Source organism: Erpetoichthys calabaricus, chromosome 1, assembly GCF_900747795.2.
Source record: "Erpetoichthys calabaricus chromosome 1, fErpCal1.3, whole genome shotgun sequence".
NCBI classification, from domain to species: domain Eukaryota; kingdom Metazoa; phylum Chordata; class Cladistia; order Polypteriformes; family Polypteridae; genus Erpetoichthys; species Erpetoichthys calabaricus.
In genome coordinates, this window is record NC_041394.2 from 195578803 (window position 1) to 195603105 (window position 24303).

Here is a 24303-nt window from a genome sequence, read left to right on the forward strand (position 1 = left end):
AGCAGAGAATGTCAGAGAGAGAGAGAGAGAGAAAAGCAAACAATCAAAAATCAATAGGGCTGTTCGTGCTTTTAAGTATGCGAAGCACCGCCGGACAAAGCAGCTGCAAGGAAGGAGAGCAACGTGAAGGTAGTCTCTCAGCATTTTTTAGAGGAGCGTCCGTATCCTCCAGTGTGTGAACAGCCCCTCTGCTCACACCCACTCTGTCAGGAGCAGAGAATGTCAGAGAGAGTGAGAGAGACAGAGAAAAGCAAACAATCAAAAATCAATACGTGCTCTTCGGGCTTTCAAGTATGCAAAGCACCGCATGGGAAGCATATCGTATATCATTGAGGAGTTTTATTTAATACGTAATACGTGCTCTGGTTGGGTAGCTTCTCAGCCATCTGCCAATAGCATCCCTTGTATGAAAGCAACTGGGCAAACCAACTGAGGAAGCATGTATCATAAATTAAAAGACCCATTGTCCGCAGAAATCCGCAAACCAGCAAAAAATCCGTGATATATATTTAGATATGCTTACATTTAAAATCTGCGATGGAGTGAAGCCGCAAAAGTTGAAGCGCAATATAGTGAGGGATTACTGTACATCTAATTAACTTGTTTAAAATATTCTGACATAAGACTGTAAAAAAATCATTCATCCTACCTGGAATCTTTCTGTGTATCTCTGTCCTTATATCTCCCCACAACACTGGTTCATCACTTTCCTTGGAACATTTCACTTTGCCTGTGAATTATCGCTCTCTCTGTCTCTGTGTCTCTCAATAGTCACTTGGCATGAGAATGACACATGCCAAAGTTATCTGCATGTTCATAGATAGTTTACAAGGACAGTCATTGAGAGACAGCCACTTCTGGAAATTTAGATTCTCCTACCTCTTCTTCTCTTGCCAGGTATTCTATGAGAATGTTTTTTAAACATTTTTACTGGTCAATGCAGGTGTGGTTTCCCAGAAAGAGATTATGTTTTGGGCAAATTGTCTAACTCTATTCCACTATACTCTGAGCCATGTTTTAAAATTAATTCCAGTTTTCTGATGTTCTTTTTTGCTTTGAGTACCATCTTAAGTAGTCATAATAATGAGAATGACCCTGCTGCATTCCCAAGGTTATAAATTGTTCATTTTCAAGGGGATCATGTGGCCCTGAGTGCTGCATGGATGCTATATAGTTTAGCTCTCCTGGCATGCCCACTTTTTTCCTCAGCTTTTTATTATATTGTTTTTCACTCACCTCACACTGGAGTATCCACCAATGCCATCTGGCATGAGGTCCCACTCAGAAGTTTCAAGCCTGCAGAAACAGAAGCCAGCTCAAGATTAGGCTATTTCTGATGAGGAATATGGAGTACTCTGCAATGTATGCCATGTGTGCATACTTGAAGAAGTTTTTTGCAAGTGAGACTGCACCGAATATTCTTTATTTTTTTAACATTATGTTCTGCACCAGATATTCTTTGCTTTTTTTGGCATTTTGGAAGCTAATTATTTATAAATGTTAATAAATAAACTCCATCACTTCCATATCCAAATTGAACCCTTCAATTAATTAAGCCCTTATTACCCTGCATTTAAAACAGGGCAAGGACCCAGAAGACTGTTTAAGCTATCGACTAAACTAAATAAGGAGAAAAACGAAATTTTAGTGATTGGCAAAAATGGATATAATGAGGGTATATCAATGCATTTCATTGATTCATTTGGATACTAAATGTCTTGCAAAACAATTAAAGTCAGTTATTGTCAAGTTAATACCCCCATGATACAGGCTTCAGTTCCATCTTCCACTTTTTTCCTTTTACTTACAACTAAGGTCTGTTCTCAAAACTTGCGATGTTTTTCTATGTTCATGTCTTCCCTCCCATCCACTTTACAATTTCTCTATTTCTCTATTCTCTACCTTAAGACCAGAGTCTTCTCTGTATGCTAGTCTGTGCAAGGCTTCCTATCAACCATCACCAATTCTTTCTCTTTGACAGCAGGACCATCCCTCAACACCCTCACTTTCTTGGAAATAAATTTTTACTAATATTTTATCTTCAAAACATTCAATTTAGGATCATTCATTGCACGCATGTTACTCCCTGACAATTTACAATGGGTTTGTCCTCTGTTTTCTGTTGTCCCTTCTTCCAGGCATGCGCTACAGGTACGTTTTTGCATATGTTTTAGGAGTGCTCCCCCAGTCTTGTCTTTATGGTTGCTTATTGCTAAATTTCTTTCAACTAATTCATGTTAAAATCCTTTTCTTTCCTCATCTTTTCTTTTACTGGACCTCTCATCTTTGTCTTTCAGTTCTTCTGTTCAGCAAAGGATGTTTTGCCTAGGCACAATAGCTGCAAAAGAATCTCTAGCTTCTTATTAGACATCTGACATCTCATTTCTTTTACATCTTGGCAAGCTTAATTTTTCAGTCTTATTCTTCTGAAACTTTCAGCAGCAGTGATCAATGGGTTGTCTTCTTCATTGCCACTCACACACAATTAGGGGACAATTAAAGGGCTTGAATAAATGTAATTCCTCGCAGACCTGGGGGTGGCGAAGTGCACTGATTCTCTCTCTCAATTCCTTGCAGACCATTCTCGGGAAGTCCCACCCGGTTCTGGGGCAACGAACGACGTCACTTCCGGTTCCGGCCATGATGACATCACATCTTCTACGTGCATTTAAAGGCTGCCATCTTAAGGTAGCAGTCAGTTCTGTTTTGGAGTCAGTCATGTGATCATGTCTGTTCTATGTAATCAATTTTGCAGCCGGGAAATATTATATGGGTGGCTGCCCCAAACCTTCCCAATGACTCTTGGTTGTTCATGTGACATCATATATTACAGAACGGTGTTCTCTGTTGCAACTTCTGCATAGTCAGATGGTTTATGGTTGCCATCATTCTCTTCTTCTTTACACTTAAAATTTAACTCGATAGAATCTGACATCAAAGCTGCAATTCCCTCTTAGGTTTTGTTCAGACAGTTTTCTTTTTGCCTTTTTTTTATCAACAGAGCAAGTTTCTGTGGGTGGTTGGGGTGGGGTTGTATTTTTACTATTATTACTGTTATTATCATTGTCTTCTTTTAAACTTTTATTTTATGAAATTCCTGTTGACTCTTATTTTATTCTATTATTTATTGTTGTTATTTATATTCAATAAATATTTTATCACAAAACAAATATGTTGTTTGTTTTCTTACACTTTTGCTGCCCCTTGTTGATGTGATTTAATTTATTTTTCCTTTATTTTTCAACTCTGACTCCCTTTCCATTTTTTAAGAAATTTTGTGCATCTCTCTGCTCATTTCTGTCCCACATGGTGTCTTCAAATTGGTCTGGGTGTTTGTTTGTAAGATCGTGTTATTGGAGACATGCAATAAGAATGCAGTGTAGACTACTCAGGTAATATCTCTCTCTCTATCTCTATCTCTGTCTCAGTTTGTGCCCTGTCAGCACAGCCCACAGGGAGAAGCTGCCCATTGGGAATTGTTCCAGTAGTTCCAATGGCCAGTCTGTTAGGTGCTCTGTTTCCCCACAGTTAAAGTATACTCTGATCAAATCCTGGGTTGGTTACTTTTTGTGTGGCGTTTCTCTTCAGATTGAAAGTGTTCCTAAGTAAGAGTAAATTTTAAATGAAATAATGGAGCCTGCCAAATTACTTATAATACTGCAGTATACGGTATTATATATTTTGATTTTCTTTATTGTTGTTTACTTCACCTTTTTATTTTATTCATCTATCTTTTTATGTGCTTTCACAGAAAATGCAAATATCATTGTCCTATCTATCTATCCACAAGAAACAACTCAGCTCCCATTGGACCAATTATGTTGAAATCTGGTGCACTTACTTTTCAAGGAAATTTGTTAGAAAGGCTGAATTTTCAATTAGATATCTCAAACAGAATGTGCTGTTCAATTTCTTTTTAAATTTGAAAAACATATTTAAAAAGCATTTGTGATTTTTTTAATTGTTCGGTTTAGAACAGAAAAACATTCAGTGCATCCTCAATTGCTGATTAATTATTATTTCAAATTTACCTTTGAGAGAAGTTATGGTTTATATATTTTCCTGTTTTATACATGTGACAGCCCCTCTTGATCCCCAATATAAATTATTGAAACGCCAGTAGTGTTTTGTGATTACTGGTGGCTGCCAAACTAACTCACTGATTCCGCTACCTGAAGCCGTACCAGATAAGTTAAATAATCTTCATTTCTGTGAAAGTAAAGAAATGTAAGCAAGGAAAACAAAAAGTCACTTAACTTATCTAGAAATGAAGTGAAGGTGCCTAAGAGTGCTTTCAATGAATATACATGTACTCAATATTTACATTACACTAAAAACAACCTCACGGCTGCATTATCTGCAGATTATAATCAGTATTTTTACTGTTGTTGTAACTTCAGCAAAGTGCAAGAATGCTATGCTGTCCATCATGGTTCCTTTAAGACAACAATTTAAGCTTGAGACTTCAACATAGATTTTAACTTTCCATTTAGTACTTTCAAAAAATGTTATCATGATGGCATAAGAACTGCAATTAGCCTTTGACACTCTACAACCAGGAACTACAATAATAATAATAATACAAAATAAAATCAAATTTTACATAATTTGATTTGAAAACTGTTGTTTTTGAAAGCTATTTCAGCCAATGCAAGCCTGTTGGGGCTCCATCTATTAACCACAGGATGTTGTAAAAGGTTATTAAAAATGTCTTATGTATTCTACTAATGCATGTAACTGCATTCTTTGATCACTGTCACTGTTATTTTTAATATGATTCATTGTTACAAAAGTATTTCATATGCAAAATTTGATATCTGTCTCTTTGACAAATAGGCAGAAACTACAGAGCATTTAGGACTGAAACCACGGAGCACTTCTTTGTTCAAAGAGTTGTGGGAATCTGAAACAAACTACCATGTAGCTATACCAGAAACCTTGACAACCTTTAAGAAAGATCTGGACGAGATATTGGGATAGCTTAGCTATTAGTTACACAAATGAGCCTGATGGACTGAATGGTTTCCTCTTATTTGTCAAATTTCTTATGTTCTTATGTCCTAACTTTTAAAACAGCTAACCAAGTCCCTGAATGTACCTGAATGTTACACCATGTATACATTTCCTAACATGTAAGCTAATGATGGATCAACAAGGGATAGTTACAGCAAAAACGAGGCGTCAGCCTCTTTTAATTTACCAAACACTGCTTCCTGTATCCATTTTTTTAAGCCCCAACTCAGTTACAAAAGCCTGTACCTTGCACATTATGCCATTTATGCTATTAATATCAAGCCAAAGTTACAGCAGGATTTACATTTTTTTTAATGGGAATTGTGCTGTTTTCATGAAAGACTTAAATCACCATATATCCCATGGGAAATGTGGAGTTTCTTTCCATTTAATGTTTTGTTCTGTTACCACTTGTATGTTTTATTTCACACACTACAAAGCTGTCAGTCTGTAAAATAGTATTTAAGTCTACAACCAATAGACAAGTTGTGGCAAGGAATGTTTGAGGTTTGTAAAAAGAACATGTTATTTAAAATTATGCAAACAGCAATAAAATGTACTATGGAAAGAAAAAATGCCAACAGATACTTGAAATACTGATTTTACAAACAAGCTGTAATGTGTTTACTAAAATGGTAATAACATTTACTTAATAATGACACTCACTCGACATTTAGAAGAACATACCATAACAGAGAAGTAACTGTACGACCGATGGCTTAAAGGGATGGCTCTTAGAGATTTTGTGTGAAACACACTAGTAAATTCTTGTAAATAAAGAAAATCAAAATGGAAGGCACTAGGTAGTGACTTCATATCTATATTTCTTAATAGCAGAGCAAGCTAAGGCCTAGAAGTTCAAAGGCCATGCTTAGCAAAATCAGTCAATGAAACATACTTTACCCTCTCCAACATTTTTTCTACCAAATGAAAACATGTTTTACATGTAATACTTTTGAATTATTTTAAATATTGTAGGTGCCAAAGCTAATGGGTTGGCATCAAGACTAGAATGGAGAATGATTCCTTACCCAGCCTGGAAGCCATAATGGAAGGAGAACGTGGAAGGAGCTGCAACCCAACCTGGATCTTTAGTGATGTTTATCCCAGCTGGGCAAAAAGACAATGAATGAACTGGGCAAACATAGATGCTGGAGGCAGACTATTCCCCCAGATTATAGGTAGCAGTGTTCATCCAGGCTGGTCTCAGTTAGGACTCTCGCAAGGATGCATGGGAGTGTAGAAAAGCAGTGCTGTCAGGGTCACAAGAGGGCACTTCTGAGGGGGGGCTGCCCTGGTATCCATACGACCCGTCACAGTTTGAATGTTCTCCCAGTGTCCGTGTGGATTTCCTTTTGGTAATCCCGAAATGTGCAGGTTAGGTTACTTGAAAAGTATAAACTGGCTCTGTGTGTGTATAACCTATTCCTGTCATGGACTGACACTCAGGGCTGTCTCATGCCTTGTGTCTACTGCTGCCAGAATAGACTCCAGGACTCATCAAGATCCTGAATTGGATTAAACAAGTTTTTTTCTGTATTATTTTTTATCCTCAACTATAATATTGAACACTACTGTCAGTTTTTAATTATTAAAAAAAAAAAACATAATGAATGCTGTGGCATGCCAAGCTAAATTCAGTTGTGACCATTCATATGTAAGTATAGTACTGAGGAAAACGGACTACTAACAAAACAATTGCTGCTTGTTTCTGTGGTTTACTGATTATGGGAAACAGAGAGAACTCCAAATAAGAAATCAATTGGAAGACTAAAAAAAATCCAAAAAATAAATGACGCTTAACATTCCCATCATACAGTCATGCAAATAAAGCCCAAAGAAATGACTGCTCCTTAGTGTCAATATTATCCAATGTAAAATTAAAATTTAAACAGAGGAGAACTATTAATTCTGAATTAATGCTAATACTATATTTCGTGTAAGGGTATATTAAATAATTGTCTGTTATAAAAAAGTAAAGCATGCCTCAAACATTTGTAATAAAGTGAGTCTATCTAGATGTATGACTATTACCCCAGATTTCCTCTAAGATAACTTGATAGTACCAAAATAGATGTTCAATACGTGTAGAACTAATGCTGACCTTATTGACATCTACATGTTTTTGGAATTAAATTACTTTTTTTAGTTTTGTTTTACCCATTTACTAAGAAAAATAATAAAGCATATTTAAATTATTATAACAGCACAATGCCACAATGTGTAGTGCTGCATTCTCACAAATCTAGTATCCTGGGTTCAAAACTCATACACAGATGTTGTTATTCTCTCAGTGTCTCACTGATCGTTCCCCCTGCATTCCCAAAACATGCAGCTAAGATTAATTTGAAATTCTAAACTGGCCATGTATGAATGTAAATGAGGGTATAGAAGTGAGAAAGCCTTGTGAGGGCCCCAGAATGGACTTCAGGAACTATGAACTGAAGTAAGCAGGTTTATGAACGATATAGAAACAAGAGTGGGGTAACCCTGCTGATTCATGAATCCAGGGTTCAAGTCTCACCTATGAATGCTTCCTGTGTCAGTTTGGGTTGGAAAACCCAAAAGATGTGCAGGTTAGGTTAATTTGTGATTCCAAATAGATTCGGTGTGTGTGGTAATTGCACCGAGCTGGTACCATATCTGTCCCTTCCTTGTGCCCAGTGTTGCTGTGATAGGCCCCACCCCCCTGTGACTTTAAATTGAATTAATTAGGTTTGAGAAAGTTTTATTAAACAACTTTCTATAAAAAATAAAAATTACATAATATCTACAGTTCAGTTGCTTATAGCAATGAATCATTCTATAATTCAGGTTTGTAAAGAAATTCTTCACTTATACAGTGTTTATCCATAATATGGGAAACATTCCTTCATATATACTTTGAATGACTGTAAAAATGTAATTAACAATTTAGGGTACTGTTTGTTGAGAAAGAAATATGCAGCTAAATCACTGTTTGCATAACTAATTGTGTGCTGAAATGTATTCATATCAATACATTAATAGGTGTCGAAAATTATTAAATATTGTGGTTATCTACCCTTTCCTCTACCTATACATGCAGATTCTTCAGGCATGTTACTGTTAATAAACACCAGAACTGAAAATAGTATTTATTATTGTGACAGATTCCCGGGGCCCATGCCTGGTCGGGACGCCCCTTCACCACATCTGCCAGGGGAACAAGGGTGGAAAGCCCTGTATCTCCCACTGGACGCTAGATGGCAGCACCCCTGGGTTGCAGTGGTGCCTTGGACTCCCCCAGGGCTTCATAGGGGTTGGAGTTCTGTGCAGCTCTGTAGGGTTCCGCAGGCGCCGCCAAGGGGTGCTGCAACAGGAGCGGCTGGCTCCTTTTGGGCACTGGTTTCGCCTTACCCGGAAGTGCAGCCGGATGTCAGCAATCAAACACCTGTTCCGGGTGCCTGATAAAAGGGAGCCAGCAACCACCACTCAGTGGCTAGAGTCGGGAGGAGGAGGACTAAGCTTGTGGAGGAGTGGTGGTGGAAGAGAGGATAGTGCTGTTGTGGTTTATTTGTGCTTGGGACTGTGTTGTGGCTGGAGGGATTACGGGGAAGACGTGCCCTCCAGCTGAAAGAAAAATAAAAGTCTTTTCATTTTATACGTGCCTCCCGTGTCAAGTCTGTGCCAAGTCTGGCGCAATATAGTGCCTTTATTACACTATTACATATTTACATTTCTCTCAGTGTCTGTGTGGTTTTCATCCAGGTGCTCCAATCTCCTAGCACAGTTCAAAGACATGCAGGTTAGGTGCTAAATTGGCCCAAGTGTGTGGCTGGGGTTTGTATATGTGTATTCACCCTGTTCTAGCTAGGTAAGGCTCCAGGACCCCCTGTGTCCCTGTTCAGGACTAAGTGGGTTAGAAAATGACTGTCATATTCAAATCTGTGTAAATTAGTGATGATTGCAATACTTAAATAAAATGGAGACCTCTGGACCTTAATGGGCTCTAACAAGGGACAAAAGTTTACAAGACAAGGTGGGTATAATTTAAATGGCTGCTACTGTAATTTCTCTTCCATTGTGTAACTTGTTGTATTGCATAATGACAAAGTACTGTACTCCATTAATAATACTCAATTATTAATGTGAGTCACACAAATGTTTACAGGCACTTAATAAAAAAAAATTATAAAAGTTTAATTTTAGTGAAATCCTAATAACTTGCTCACAAATTATTGTATTCAAATGGGTGGATAGATGGATGGAAAATGAAAACTCCTTTAAATCTTGACTTCAGTGCAGATTTCTATTTTTGCCTTATATGATGTAAACATTTTAAACTCACATGTGGTGAATTATTGGCATAAGACCAATTCCTTAAACACAAGTCAAGAGTAAACTACTATGAGAACAAATTACACATGTATCTTTTTAAATACTGCAAAAAGTTATTGTTCTTTTCAAAGATTAATGTCTGTTCTGTGAATATTTAAATAAACAAAACTTTAGCAATGCTGCCTTAAAGTAAAGTGTTTCAGACAAAAACAGTACATCTCTCCGCCACTGCAGCACAGTTTTCCATATGGGAGCTGCTCAGTGCAGCTTGCTTTGGTGTGGTGTGGAAAAACCCACTATAGACATCCTGGACTGCTGCAGTTACTAAAACAAGCATTTCCACCACAAACAGGAAAATGTGTACTTTAGATTTTTTATTGAATTAATAAAGCATTTTGTTTTTCGTCATCATTTGTTTATAATATATTTTTCATTTTATGTATAGACTAGCAAAATACCCACGCTTCGCAGCGGCGAAGTACTGCTTTAAAATTTTTACTAAGAAGAAAAGTAAACCTTTTTAAACTGAGGGAAAATATACCAGTAATTATTTGTTAAGGATCTCTTTGTATACCACGTTGTCAGTTCGGCCCTCCGGTTGTAATATGACCAAGCTGTGTGCTGAGCTTACTCTTGAGCATGCAACGTATAGTTGGCCATGTGAAAAGCAATCTTGCCTCAAATCAATGCCAACCTTTTGTAGGGTCTGTCCCTGAGACTTATTAATTTTCATTGCGAAGCAGAGCCTTACTGGAAATTTGAGGCATTTGAATTGAAATGGGTTTCATCGATAACTTCGCATCCAGCTTTTGAGAGTTTAAACATTCATAAACATCAAAGTGTCGACTACTCAAATCGTCACCTGTGAATCTAAGATGTTTAAGAGGCATTGGCGGTTGTCCAAAGGTGTAAAATATTTGGCCATTTCGGTACACTTGAAAGTCGACAACCGAACAATTCAGCGGCAGCTATCAACTCAAATGCAGAACCATAGGTGAAGGGCTTAAGCATTTCACTCTTATAGTGCTCCTGTGTAGTATAATTATCTCCTGTAACGTCATCAGTCCACACCTTGAACCTGTCCCAGTCATTCAATACATAAGACACAATGTTCCTCCGGATATCAAGAGTGAGCCTGATATGGCCATGCAATATGTAACACAGAGAATAGAAAAGGCAGTCGCCATCTCTGGGCATGGAAACCACTCGGTAAGTGACAGTTCTTTGATCGATGGTGATCACCTCGATAGACATGTTAATGGGGGTACGGTTGGAACGATAAAGGAAATGGGTACCTGAACAATGTAAACATAAGTCTAAAATACCTACACAATAACTATAATCGTAATAAACGAACAATAAAACAGCGGAGAAGCCGTGGATTAAATATAAAGGCTGCAATTATCAGCAGGGAGACGTGAATACCGTGGCGAAGCAAGGAAGCGAATGAAGATACTGGAGCGACAGACGGCCTTATATAGGCAGGCAGCCAACTACGTGGGAGGCGTGGGGATGGGGGACCCAACACCGCCTCACACAGCGACCAAGCTGCAGGCTATAGACGTATATATGTATGTAAGTAGGATTCAGTTAGCGCTGGGAACCCGCGTACCAAATTTCTTGAAGATGGGCCCATAACTAACAAAGACTGTTGGAAAGTTCAATATGGCGGCCGACAGTGGCGTCATACCACCGAAATAAGTATGTACATCGGTTTCGGTTAGCGCAGGGAAGCTGCCTACCAAATTTCGTGAAGATGGGGCCATAAATAAGAAAGCTTAACATGGCGGACGTTGTCGACCGTTATGACCGTTACGTGTAGAATTTCGAAATGAAACCTGCTTAACTTTTGTAAGTAAGCTGTAAGGAATGAACCTGCCAAATTTCAGCCTTCTACCTACACGGGAAGTTGGAGAATTAGTGATGCGTGAGTCAGTGAGTCAGTGAGGGCTTTACCTTTTATTAGTATAGATAGATAGATAGATAGATAGATAGATAGATAGATAGATAGATAGATAGATAGATAGATAGATAGATAGATAGATAGATAGATAGATAGATAGATAGATAGATAGATAGATAGATAGATAGATCATTATTTATGAATGATGCTTTCTTTATTTAGAAAATCTATACCATACCTGGTCTTAATATCAAACAACCTCAGCATGCAACTCCCAAAAGGAATCCTAATTCATGTTAGTGCTACTCATTCTTTCTAACTCCACTGGGAAAATTCAAATTCAGGCTAAATATTTTTTCTACCACATTCATATATTTAATTTGTGAGACCTATTTGCTTTTTTTAATCCATTTTCTTACTGTACTTGATATACGTTCTCAGATTACCCAGTTGTAAGGGAGACGCCAAATGGGTTGGTAGTTAAGGCTGGAAGTTTGTTTTCTTCCAATCATAGGTGCACTGCCTAACCTCAAATGAGTGGGGAAAAAGGCCTTCTCAGGCATGCAATTAATATGGACTATATCTTCAGCATTCTCAAATGTGGATTTGACGTTAACTTTCTTTGGTGTTGAAGAGTCATGATGATTAGATTGTTTCAAGTCATGCTTAATCTCTAGGTCATAGTGATGTATCCAAGCATTAACCCAAAAAATGCTTCTGAATGAAAAACAATATATAATTTGCTTCTGCCTAAGATACCTCTAGATTCTGCTTTAGATTAGATGTGGTGGTGCTTCATTTCAGAAGTCAACCATCTGGGCACTCAGTGTTCACAAACTTTGCTCATGTTTAATGGTTCATGAAATACTAAGCCACAATAACTCTCTATAATGCCTGATATGACCATCACTCTTCAATTGTCCATTATGATTTTCTTTATGGTGACATCTTTGGTTTGTCTTGACAGATGTCCTTTCATGATAGAATTGTGTGTGCCATTTGTTGATTGTGCCAGGGTTAACCATGCTTTTCATTCTCTGGCTTTCTAGGCTGCAGTGTAGGATACAATCTTTTTCGGAGATGTTGTTATGCTTTGAGCATGATCCATCATTAACAGCTGCCAAAAATGAACTCAAATTCTTTATTTTTAGCCAGCCCAGTCACTTGACTAAAAGGTTTATAAAATTGAAGTACAGTAATTTCAAAAGAGCCCTTAAAAAGGGAGGAGGGCCAAAAAAACACTATCAAAGGACATCCCCAAAACAGAATTTCTTTATAAGTAATTTATTAAATAATTAAAAAGAAGCAAAAAACAGGAAATGAAAATGAAATGAATAAAAGTAACGCAAAAAAGGATTGCCTGTGTAATCCAATTTTCAAAACCACAAAAACATAAATTTAATTTTGATTCCACAGCTTTCACAAAATCACTCTGGAGAACCTTGACCTTCAGTCAGAATAAAATATTTGCCCAAAAGGATGTGGACACCCCTCCAAATTACTGAGTTCAGATGTTTCAACAACACCCATTGTTAACAGGTGCATAAAGTCAAGCACATAGCCATGAAATCTCCATTGACAAATATTGGCAGTAGAATGGGTTGTACTGAAGAGCTCAGTGGCATTGAATGCGACTCTTTCATTGGATGCCATCTTTGCCACGAATCAATACATGAAATTTGAAAATGCTAAAATCAACAGATTATAAGATGAACTTTCATAAATGTTTTATAATTGACATGAAACAATGAGAGTACAAATTCATGTCATTGTATGTAGTGATGCCAAAGGCGGTGACAGACAAGGAATGAAGTACTCTAAAGTAGTAGAACAAGAATGAAACTGGCTTGTTGAAATATTATATCTCTTGTTTTTCCAAGTCAAAACTGAAAATATAATAACCTTTCAAGCCACTTATTTTGTTTGTTACATTTCATTGTCTGGAGTAACATTTTGAACTGTAAACCAAAGCTGACGATTCTAGTACTCATTTTGTAATATTTATAGTTTTAACTCATACTGTATGCACATTGGTTTTAGTTAATGATAAGTTGTGGTTATCCTGGATGTAAAAAAAAAAACTACTAAAAGAATATACAATAATTGATAAACCCTTAGTTACTTATAGCCAATTTGCAAATTTCAAATTTGTGTTTCAAAGATCTGTTCTTTGAAACCCTGGAAACTCTATAAAATATATTTAGTAAATCCATCCAGGAAACGTAACACAGGAGTACAATTTATACAGTGCAGCCTATAATAAAGCATAAAGAATTTAAAACATGTATAGTATATTAACAGATGTTTACATACTCCTTACGTAGTTTAATGCTAATGAATGTGACCTTGGCATTAGCAATAGTGGAATGAAAAGGCCAGTGTAGGTATGGCTTGTAATAAATAGATTAAGTTATGCAAGATTTAATGAGGTGGACAATGTTTTACTGTAAACCTTTATGCCAAGTTATTTATTTATAATTTAGTTGTTATGATTTGCGTGAAGAAACATTCTGTTGCTTTTAAAGACAATTTTGATTTCCAACTATACAAGAAATGAGAAAAGAGCTTGGTAAGCCCATTATTTTGTTAAATATTCCTTTCAATGCTGGGTGCACAATAGAGAACACAACATGAGTTTTATCCCAGGCCTAATTAAGGACAATTGCCTTGTAAATAAAGCATAAGTGTAATTTTCTCACCTAATTATGAGCCTATACACTGTCTTAAAATATAAGGCCATGGTTTGGCAGCCATCACAGTTCTTCGTGATACTTCTTACCATTACTTTCTCACAAACCTCCATTATCAATCAGGAGAAATATAGACCTCAGGGCAAAACAATTTTGGTTTGCCTCAAAAGATCTCCCAATAATGCATGCATAGATCATAGTGAACCTTACTTTAGTAAAATCCATTTTGAAAATACCCCCTTGTTATAAGCGAGCAGCTGTTCTAGTCATTATTTAGTAGCAATATCAAATAGGAATGTCGTCCCAGCATGTCAAGATGTGAGCAAACCCAGCCAGCAAAAAAAAATAAGGTAGAGAATATACCTGAAGGCAATGGTGAGCAGTGTTTATATAAATACACATCGAGTTGAAGCTTGGAGAGCAGCAGTTCTCTTAAATCACTGATGAATGTTTTATTAAAGGTAAAAGTAGGTCATATAGAAAAGTTTGCCTTGTATACTCATTACTTTGTGTTTGATGAATAGTGTAATCAGACATGAAGATTAGAAAGGCTCCTGGAAAGTCAGGAAAGATTTGACATAGATATATTGATTTACTTTTGGGATCCAAAGCCTTTTATTCTGTAGAAGGCAAGTCATCTGAACAAATTATGTGTTTGTTGGAACTCAGAATGCTCTTTTATAGCTGAAAAAAGCACTTGAAGTTGCACGGTACGCTTAGAGGCTGTGATTAAGTTAATCTCCCCTACATGGTTCAGAATACACTTTAGTTACAGAATATCCTCAGAGCTAACACCTACATTGGGACACCTTCCATATTTCACATTTGTGGTTAGCTGATGAAACCACCCAACATCCCTAGCATTTAAGACATGTTCTAAATACATTCTTTGTTTTGGAGGTTATGAATTGTTTTAGTTTTAAATTTTTCCATGCTTTTCAAGACTTTGGGTGTTTCTTATGCAGAAATATAGTTTTTTGTTGATGCTGAATTTATTTTTTGTGTTCAGTTTTGAACTTGTTTTACAAACATTTTAAAATAGTTTGCATCTTTTCTGGCCCCATTTTGTTTTTCATTGAAACCATCAATTCGTAGGTTGTTTGAATACTGAATACTGCTGTGAGGAAGGCTGCCACTACTGAAATACTGGAGGCTGAGACTTGCGAAGTCATCAGGTCAACAGCATAAAGGTTAGCACTTGCTAATTATCCAAGATTGTGGATAAAACCGTAACATGGTGATGTGTGCTTTGCTTCATTTTTAACCTTAAATAACAGACCCCCGAGCTTTTCTTTTCTGGTGTGCTTCCAGGTGTTCTATAAAGGGAGCCAGAGCCGGGAGGAGATGGACAAAGCTTGCTGGGAGAGGAGTGGAGGTGGAGAAAGAGAAAGAGAAGAGAAGAAAAGGAATGGGCTTTGGTGCTGTTTATTTGTGTAGTGCTGCTGTGAGGAGCAAGAAAAGCGCTTCCCTACAGGAATAAACATGGGCTGAGTGGCAAACTCATGTCTCTGTTGGAGTGCCCCAAGCTTCACAATATATATATATATATATTTTGTTGACCACTGAGGCTGGCACCGCCACCAGAACCCGACGCAGACAAGCGTGGGACACAAGTTCAAGGCACACAAGCAGAAAAGACACAAAACAATTCTTTTCCTTCTCTCTTTTCCTTCTCCTCCACTCCTCGGGTCAAGCTTGGTCTTCCTATTCCCGGCTCTGGCTTCCCAAGTAATGGCTGCTGGCTCCTTTTTAAGGCACCCAGAAGTGCTCCAGGTGCTTGATGACTCATTTCCTGCTGCGCTTCCTGGTGTGGCAGAAGAACTGCCCATAAGGACTCAGCAGCTCCTGCTGCAGCACCCCTTGGTGGTACCTGCGGATCCCAACATGGCTGCACCAAACTCCAACTCCCATGAAGCCCTGCGGGAGTCCGAGACACCGCTGCAACCCACTGGGGTTGCCATCTAGCACCCCAGGGGGAGGTAACACTGTGGCTACACTTGATCCCCCAGTCCGCCAAGCATGGTGGCGTCCCATCCGGAAAAGGGCCTCAGCTGCATGCTAACATATAAATATATATAAGACTGACGCAGAGGCACGTGTAAAATCAACACACTTTTTGTTTTTCTCTTCAGCCGTGGGGCACGCCTTCCCCATGTCCCACAGGCCCAACACAGTCCCAAAAGCACTTAGCCAACACACAAACACTTTTTCTCTCCACCCTGGCACCACCACTCCTCCTAAGCAACCTCGACCTCTTCCTACCGATTCTGGCTCCTGAGTGGTGGATGCTGGCCCTTTTTATAGCCCACCCGGAAGTGCCCCAGGTGCTTGATCACCTGTGGCTAATTGCACTTTCGGGCGGGGTTGTAGAGGTGTCCATAACTGCTCCGGGATCCACGCAGCACCCCCTGGCGGCCACACCAGATCCCCACAGGGTTGTGGAGAACTCCATCTCCCATGGAGCCCTACAGGAAACGGAGGCACCAACGTCACCCAGGGAGGCTGCCACCAAGCGTCACGGGGGAGGTACTGAGGAGTCCACGGCTGCTCCCCCGGAACATATGCAGCAGGGGCGTCCTATGGTCTGAACACATACCAGAATGATTAGAAAGGAAGAACATTTTAAAAGAAAGAAAAGCGAACCTCTGATTTGGCAGTTACAGTCACAGTGAGACATTATATAGGTGCGTTGATGTTGGTATAATGGAGCCCCAGTAGCATTTCTTGACACACTTCTGCTGAATAATTTGTTGGCTAAATCCTCAGTGTCAGTGCGTCAGAGGGAGGTTGTGCAGCATTGTTCATAATGGCACTCAGTTTTGTTTTAATTTATCCTTCGCTGCTGCCTCCAGTGTTTGCAGAGTGTGTCCTATAACTGAGCCTGCCCTTTTTAATTAGTTTGTTAATTCGGTAGGTCTCTCTTGAAGTGATGTTACAAGCCCAAAATACAACAGTTTGTAAAATCACAACAGCCATAACAGAAAATGCAAACAATGTCACATTCCACATTAAAGGAACACAGTCTCCTAAGGAAGAAGAGCCTGCTCTGCCCTCTCTTATACTGTATAGTTCCTCTGTGTTCTGAGACCAGTCCAATATGTCATTAATGTGGACCCCCAAGTACTTCTACAAGTGGAACATTTCTACATCCACTCCTTGAATAGTGACCTGACATAGATAGATAGCAAAACTCATAACCAGTTACTTGATTTTGCTGATATTAATGTGACTGTTGTTAAGGAGTAGACAATTATCTTTGCACCAAGAAACAAGCTTCTCCACCTAACTCCTATTATCTGTTTGATCTCCTTTATCAATACACCCCATGAGTGCAGAATCATCTGAGGTTTTCTAAAAGTGACATAACCTGGTGTTATATTAACAGTCTATATTGATATCCAAACATTCAGAACATTTTGGACAGCTTTAAAATTATCTACCTTTCTCACAAATGTATTTAATCAGAAAGATCCCTCTCAGTGAGTACTATTATTATTATTCTTTTGTTTTTAGTACAAAGATAACATGCAAAAAAAAATATTTGAATGCTTGGTAGAGTTTTTTGTAATTAATTTTGTAATGGTTCTGGTCCAGATGGAACAAGGTTGACATAATAGCCATCGGGAAATCCCAAGGTCTTTTCATTTTCCAACCCTATAGTCATTGACAACTCCAGATCACCACATTGACAATAAAAGCAATTAAGCAATGTCTTATCAATATTACAACCATTCTATACAACAATACATCACATATTTCACATCCTGTATTATTGTTCTTACTCCCCATTTCATATTGCCTTCTTCAAATTCTGTTAAAAAACGAGAGTTACTAAAAGTTCCAGTCAATCACAAGGGTGTTCATAAATTTCCCAATGTGACTTTACTTATAGATTTTTACTTTTATCAACTCATCATATGACATATGGAACAATATAATACTGCCATCCCAACTGACAAGGCAAAGGTACCTTTACTTTCAGGTTCCAAGCTGAGACCATCTTGTAAACATCCCCTTGCTAAACTCTTGCACTGCATTCCTCCTTTTACCTTTATACTCAGCAGACCTTCAGATATAATTAAAAATTATCAAGTTAAGTGACAGCCTACCCTACCCTCATCTAATGACTCAATTATTTCTCCATATAGGAACCAAAGATTTATTGCAATCATTCTTTGTCAGAATTCAGTGGGTCTACCTCTGTTGTTAGCACCAAGACTACATTAACCTATAAAACAGTACATCAAGGACTATAAAATGAAGTGGAGGTGCAGAAAGCTTAAGCAATTCAACTGTGTTATTTACGTGAAAGGTCTTCAAAAGGTGTTTTAAGACTTGAAACATGGGTGTAGTTTTAATGTTAAGGAATAGCTTAATTCACAGCTTGTGAGCTAGAAGTGAGAATTGTCCATTCTTTTTAGTGTGTCTGGACAGGAAGTCATATTAATAGTCAAGCTGAGGTAGAACTAAAGCTTCTGGAAGAAGCATAAATACAGGAGACATGGTGTAGTGAGAAGAAGATCTGTGCAAAGAGCATTAGATCATGAAACACTTTGCAAACTAAATCATAACAAGTGCAAAATCAGCAGAGGGAGAGAGAGAGAGGTAGAGAGAATAAACCATATGGACAACAGCTTCCTGAAATTTAAATCATTACTTTGTGTATCTATGAATTTTAGCAGCTGATATCATACACTACATTGAATGTAAATAATTTCTAATATTTATATATATTATATTGTGCAAATTTCTCATTTATTCTACTTCCATGAACTTTCAATCAAAACGTTTTATCCGGAATAAAAAAGAATAAATACAAAAGGCCATCAGTTAGCTGAATATAAAAGAAAAACATAAAAACTCAAAGCTAGAACTAATAACTAATAAAATATATTTACACTGTAAAGTAGACATTTTTATCAAGATAAAATCATACCAACATTTTGCATGACAAAAAAATAAAGTGAGATTTTTTTTTACCACTGTCAATAATGACTTCAATTGCTATCAGTTACCAAAAGAAATGATCAGTCCATTGAAGAACAATAGAAGGTTAATGGTTGGCTAGAAGTCACCATCACTACAAAGAGTGCTTCACACCTGAAAATGAGCTCTAACAGATGTATACTCAGGTTAACCTGATCTCTTCATGCACATGTGAGAATTTCATTTGTACCTGAATGTCATTCAACACTAGGGGGGTTATAAAAGGCAGATGTGTTGTATAGATAAATAATGAGACATTTTTTAACAAGTTCTTTCATGCAGGGAAACTATGAATTGTTGTCTTTTTCTTTAAGTCTTTGCATTTAACTAAAGATAGATTACTGGAAAACTAACAGATATCCCTCAAGCGTTTCTTTTGTTTTGCAACAAGCAGTAAAGGGGCTTACTTCTTTAAGATTAAAAATGTGCTTTGTCTACATTATTTGATTATAGACAAAAATGTTTAAATTGCAGCAATATTTAAATACAAATTAAGTAGGAGATACATAAATAGCATTGGTAATATATTTCATTTATCTTTAAAAAGTATATTCCACCATTGATGGCCAGTTACCAAATCTATAACAGAGTTAAATATTTCTAGAAACAGTCCATGAGGTACTGTAGCAAAAAAAACTAGGCAGACAATAAAAGAAATATTTAAGTTACCATGATATGTGGTAATCAGTATCCAATAGAAAGGTTTGTCTGAAAGTAGTAAAGAAAACTTGTACTCACTGATATCTAATATGGTGGAAGCGACAAACACCAGCCTCTTGTTACACTGTATGTTATAGCCTATTACCATTCTTTCACTTCAAATAGCTCCTGTGTACAAACTTTCAATTTCTAAAGATAGCCACAAGTAAGGCATGCAGTTTTACTGAAATGAAAGATTGATGCTGGTGGGATTTCTTCCCTGACTAGGGAAATTTCCAAAATTAGCTGGTTTGGTAAAACTCTAATATGTGCATTTTAAATTGGATTGTTCACCATCTATAAAATAATGCTGATAACTTATGGGATGCTGGCCTAGTAAAGCATGCACAAAGGGTAACAATGAGTAGGAAATAGGAAGGTAATGGGAAACAGACCAAGTACGGCCTGTCTCATCTTTGGAAGACCCCAGTATTAGTATGGTCAGTCAACAGCCAAAAGACATCTGTCATACTGCTTGTGTTCCCATAGAGAAGAAATACGGTATTATACTGAAAGGCAGCCTCAAGAAGGTTTCTTGACTTAGAAAATATCCAGTTTTTGGCCTCATATCATATAAAGCTACATTATTTCATTCCTTGTAATAACTGTGCAAAAAGAGATTTAAACATGTAAACACAGAAAATGTAGACTGTAGACAATGTGTGGGAAAAAATGAAGCAATCCAAGGTTATATAGCTGTATTCTCCTTAAAATCTGTAAGAACATAACTTTAAGCTAGAGTAAGCTAAAGGAGTGAAAGCTAGCAAAACTCTAAGCAATAATAAATGTTCTGTTTACCTTTTCTTGCTAATTTTCAGCAATAGGAATCCAGCATAGGGGAAAAGATGATAGAGAATGAACAAATGATTGCTTCGAATGCAGTGCATTTTCCCACAAAGAGTTTATGAAAATTGTGCGAGGGTGAAATAAGTTAAGTAAATATTGGTATAATGGTGTTCATACACATCTTCAAACTGTGTGGAAAAGAAGTTATTTTTATTGTTTTCACATCTGTGAATGCTTACAAATTTACCTATAATTGTTTTGGTTTGTTTTAAAACATAAAATTGACATCTTGCTCTGTTTCTCACGGAAACATGACTAACTGGCCCAACAGTATTGGATTGGCTTCTTCTGTTTAGGAAGTACAAATTTCTCGAAGGATATGTGTAACAAACCATGCTGAACAAAGGGTAACGTTTCATGCTTATATACTTAATCATAAACACACATATGCTGATGTGCTTTATCTGCACACCCTTAGGACCATCGGCCTTTTCAGATAGCTACAGAGAGCTCACTTATATGAGATTCTCATTTCCATAAGCAGAGAAATTTATGTTAATTGAGTTAAGTAAAGAACATTCACAATTATATTGCTGTATTTTATGATCCAATATATAGTGCCTATAAAACATATTTATTGCTTTGGAAGTTTTTATATTTTATTATTATAGAACAACTATAGCAGATATAATTTGCCTTTTCAACATAATATGACTCTTTAATATCAAAGTGAAACATATCTCTGCAAAGGGATCTATATTATTACAAATATAAAACACAAAATAATCGATCACATAAATATTTACCCATTTAAATATGAGATATCTAAATTATCTTGGGTGCAGCCAATTGGTTTTAAAAGTTAACTAACTAGCTAAATGGAGATTACCTCTCAATAGTCAAAGTATTCAATTTATTGTTGTTTAAATGTACCTTATCTGGAAAGTCCAACCTGAGGTGAGTCAGCATTTAGGCGTAATATACACAATGAACACAAAAGAACACTCCAGGCAACTCATTGAAAAGGTAAGTCAGAGAATGGATACAAGAAAAATCCAAGTAACTACATGTGCCTTGGAGTCCAGTTAAATTAATTGTTAAAAAAAATGGAAAAAGTATAGCACTGCTGCAAATCTGCCTAGAGCTTATTGATCGTGCAAGAAGAAGGGTAGTGAGGGAGGCCACCAAGAGACCTGTGATAACTCAAAAGGAGTTACAAGCTATAGTAGTCAGATTGAAAAGACAGTCCATACAACAACTGTCTCTCAAGTATTTCACAAGTCATAGCTTTATGGGAGAGTGACAAAGAGAAAGCCACTGTTGAAAAAAGGGCACATGAGATGAGACTAAAATTTAGCTTTTTGAGACTAGATGGCTGGTGAATGTAGAGGGTAAATGAATGTGATGCAGTTTGCAAGAAATTTACAACTTAGGACAAGATTTGTTTTCCAGCAAGATTACGACCCCAGGCATAAAACCAAAACTAAAGAGGAATGGAGTGGCCGAGGTCATAGTCCAAATCTCTATCCAACTGGGAATTGGCGGCTGGACTTGAAAAAGGCTGTTCATTCACAATCCCTATGCAATGGGACAGAGCTTGAGCAGTCTGAAGAAGACAAATGGGGAAAAATATGAAAACTAACATTGAATGTGAATTGAAAATATCAGTTAGCAATGTCATAAATACATTTCCTGAGCTCTTTTAATCCAGTACAAGATTGTGGAGAGCTACAGCCTATATTGATATTAATAAGTGTGAGGGAGGAGAGCTGTGTTACCAGAAATTTTCCTCTGAATTTAAACATTTAAAGTAATGCATATTTTTTTCTCTTATTTCTAGGTTTAATTTTTTTCCCTGTGATAATGAATAATCTAGACTTGTAAAATTTGTAAAGGGCAGCACTGGTAGCACTGCTGCCTTGCAGTAAGGAGACCAGGGTTCATGTCCTGGTCCTCCCTGTGTGGAGTTTGCATGTTTTCCCCCTGCTAGCATGGGTTTCATCCCACAGTCCAAGGACATGGAGGTTAGGTAAATTTGCTATGCTAAATGGGCCCTAGTGTGTGTATTTTTTGAGTGGATGTATGGGTGTATGTTTTTGTTTTCTATGCAGTGGACTGGTGCCCTGTCCAGGGTTTGTTCCTGCCTTGCACCCTATGCTAGCTGGGATAGGCTCCAGCACCCCCCACGACCCTTGTATGCATTAAGCATGTTAGAAAATGACATGAACTGACACGACAAATTTGCCAATGAAAACTGTGTCATGTGCCTTCCATTTAAAAATATTTCATTTATGTTCGCAGCAACAAGAAATATATTTTCAATATCATCATAGCCATATTGTTTTTGGTATTAATAGCAATACTACATCATGAATTACTGCAGACATATACAACTTTTTCTTTTAATTTTCTAAATGTTGCTTCAGTTACATATTTTTTGTAATTTCAGTTATCCGGTAAATAATTTTCTGGGATTTCACTCCAGTCTTTCCTTTTGCCTGCTGTTTGCCTTGGCCTCTCCTCCCCTTGTCTTTTTCTATGAAACACTAATTACATAGCAGTTGAATAACAGGGTGGGAGCAAGGGAAACAAAAAGTTAAAGCTTGGAGAGTGGTATTGCTCTAGTGTTGCATACTTTGTGGCTTTGGAAAAGCCACCATTCACACTCTTCTTGCCTATCATATTTTGATTTTTCTACCTTTTGGATTTTCAATATAATTTCTAGTGCTCTTGTCCTGGTTTTGATATGCAGTGTATGGCTTCCACTGGTTTGTGAATGATGGTTTTATCTTGTGGATTTTAGACATCTTCAGCCCTGAGTTTTGCTCTACTTTGTATGTTCTTTCAATTGAAGACTTTTTTAAAAAGAAATATCTATTAGAATCTAACCATGCCTACTTTGATGTCAGGTTGTACTTATCTATACACCAAATAGGATTTGCCCTGTCATCCATGCTGCTTTCTTTTAAGCCAATTTCTACGGCTGTATATTGTGCATGCCTGACCCTGTGGGTGTGATCAGCTGGCATATGTCTGACAAATCTGAGTGCACAAATATTATTTTATTTCTTAAGTCATATTGCTTAATGATACATAATGAACACCAAAAGAAACCAGAACTAATATAGATTATCACTATTTATCTTAGACATACTGTATAACACTTCACACATGACATGCTTCTTTTCCATCTATAGTGAAAGATGACCTGCTACCTATGTGTGAAATGGCAACATGATTGTATGTACATTTACAATGTTTATGTTTTAAGTCACTTACTTAACTGACATGTAATACTTACATTGTAATAAAAAAAACTGAAATCAGTAGAACGAGGAAAGGGAAACAAGATAAACATGACCATGCTTAGATTTATTTTCTCCCATAAGTGGACTAGAGTGATGTATTTAGCACATTAGGAACAAGAAAAGGTCACATGTAGGTGTCCTTATAATGACTAGTGATCTAGAACCACCTACAAAAAATGATTGAATGATTGTCAGATGATACAGTGATTGTAGCAAAGATTACTATCTCTTCAGTATTACGCAGTATTTCTCATCTTACTCAGAAGCCTCCAGGGATTTTCTGTAGATGATCACTTTGAGAGATGTTGATCTATTCTGTCATTAGTTGGTATTACAAGGCTTTATATAAGTCAAGGACGCCAAAGCACTCTGACGGCTCAAAAATGCCAAAGACGTTAGATAGTGAGGAATAATCTGCTATGTCAAAAAGCCAATATAAACCATCTCAGTTTTGAGGGGTGGCCATAGTAAGTATCTATTTTGTTACAAACATCTTGTGGATAGGTACTAGAACAACTAATCTCTGAAATGTCCACAGCCACATTCTTCTTCCATCACTTTTTTATCACATGAATGTGGTGGAAGTGAGATCTGCACAAAAGGGAAAAGCTACCACCTA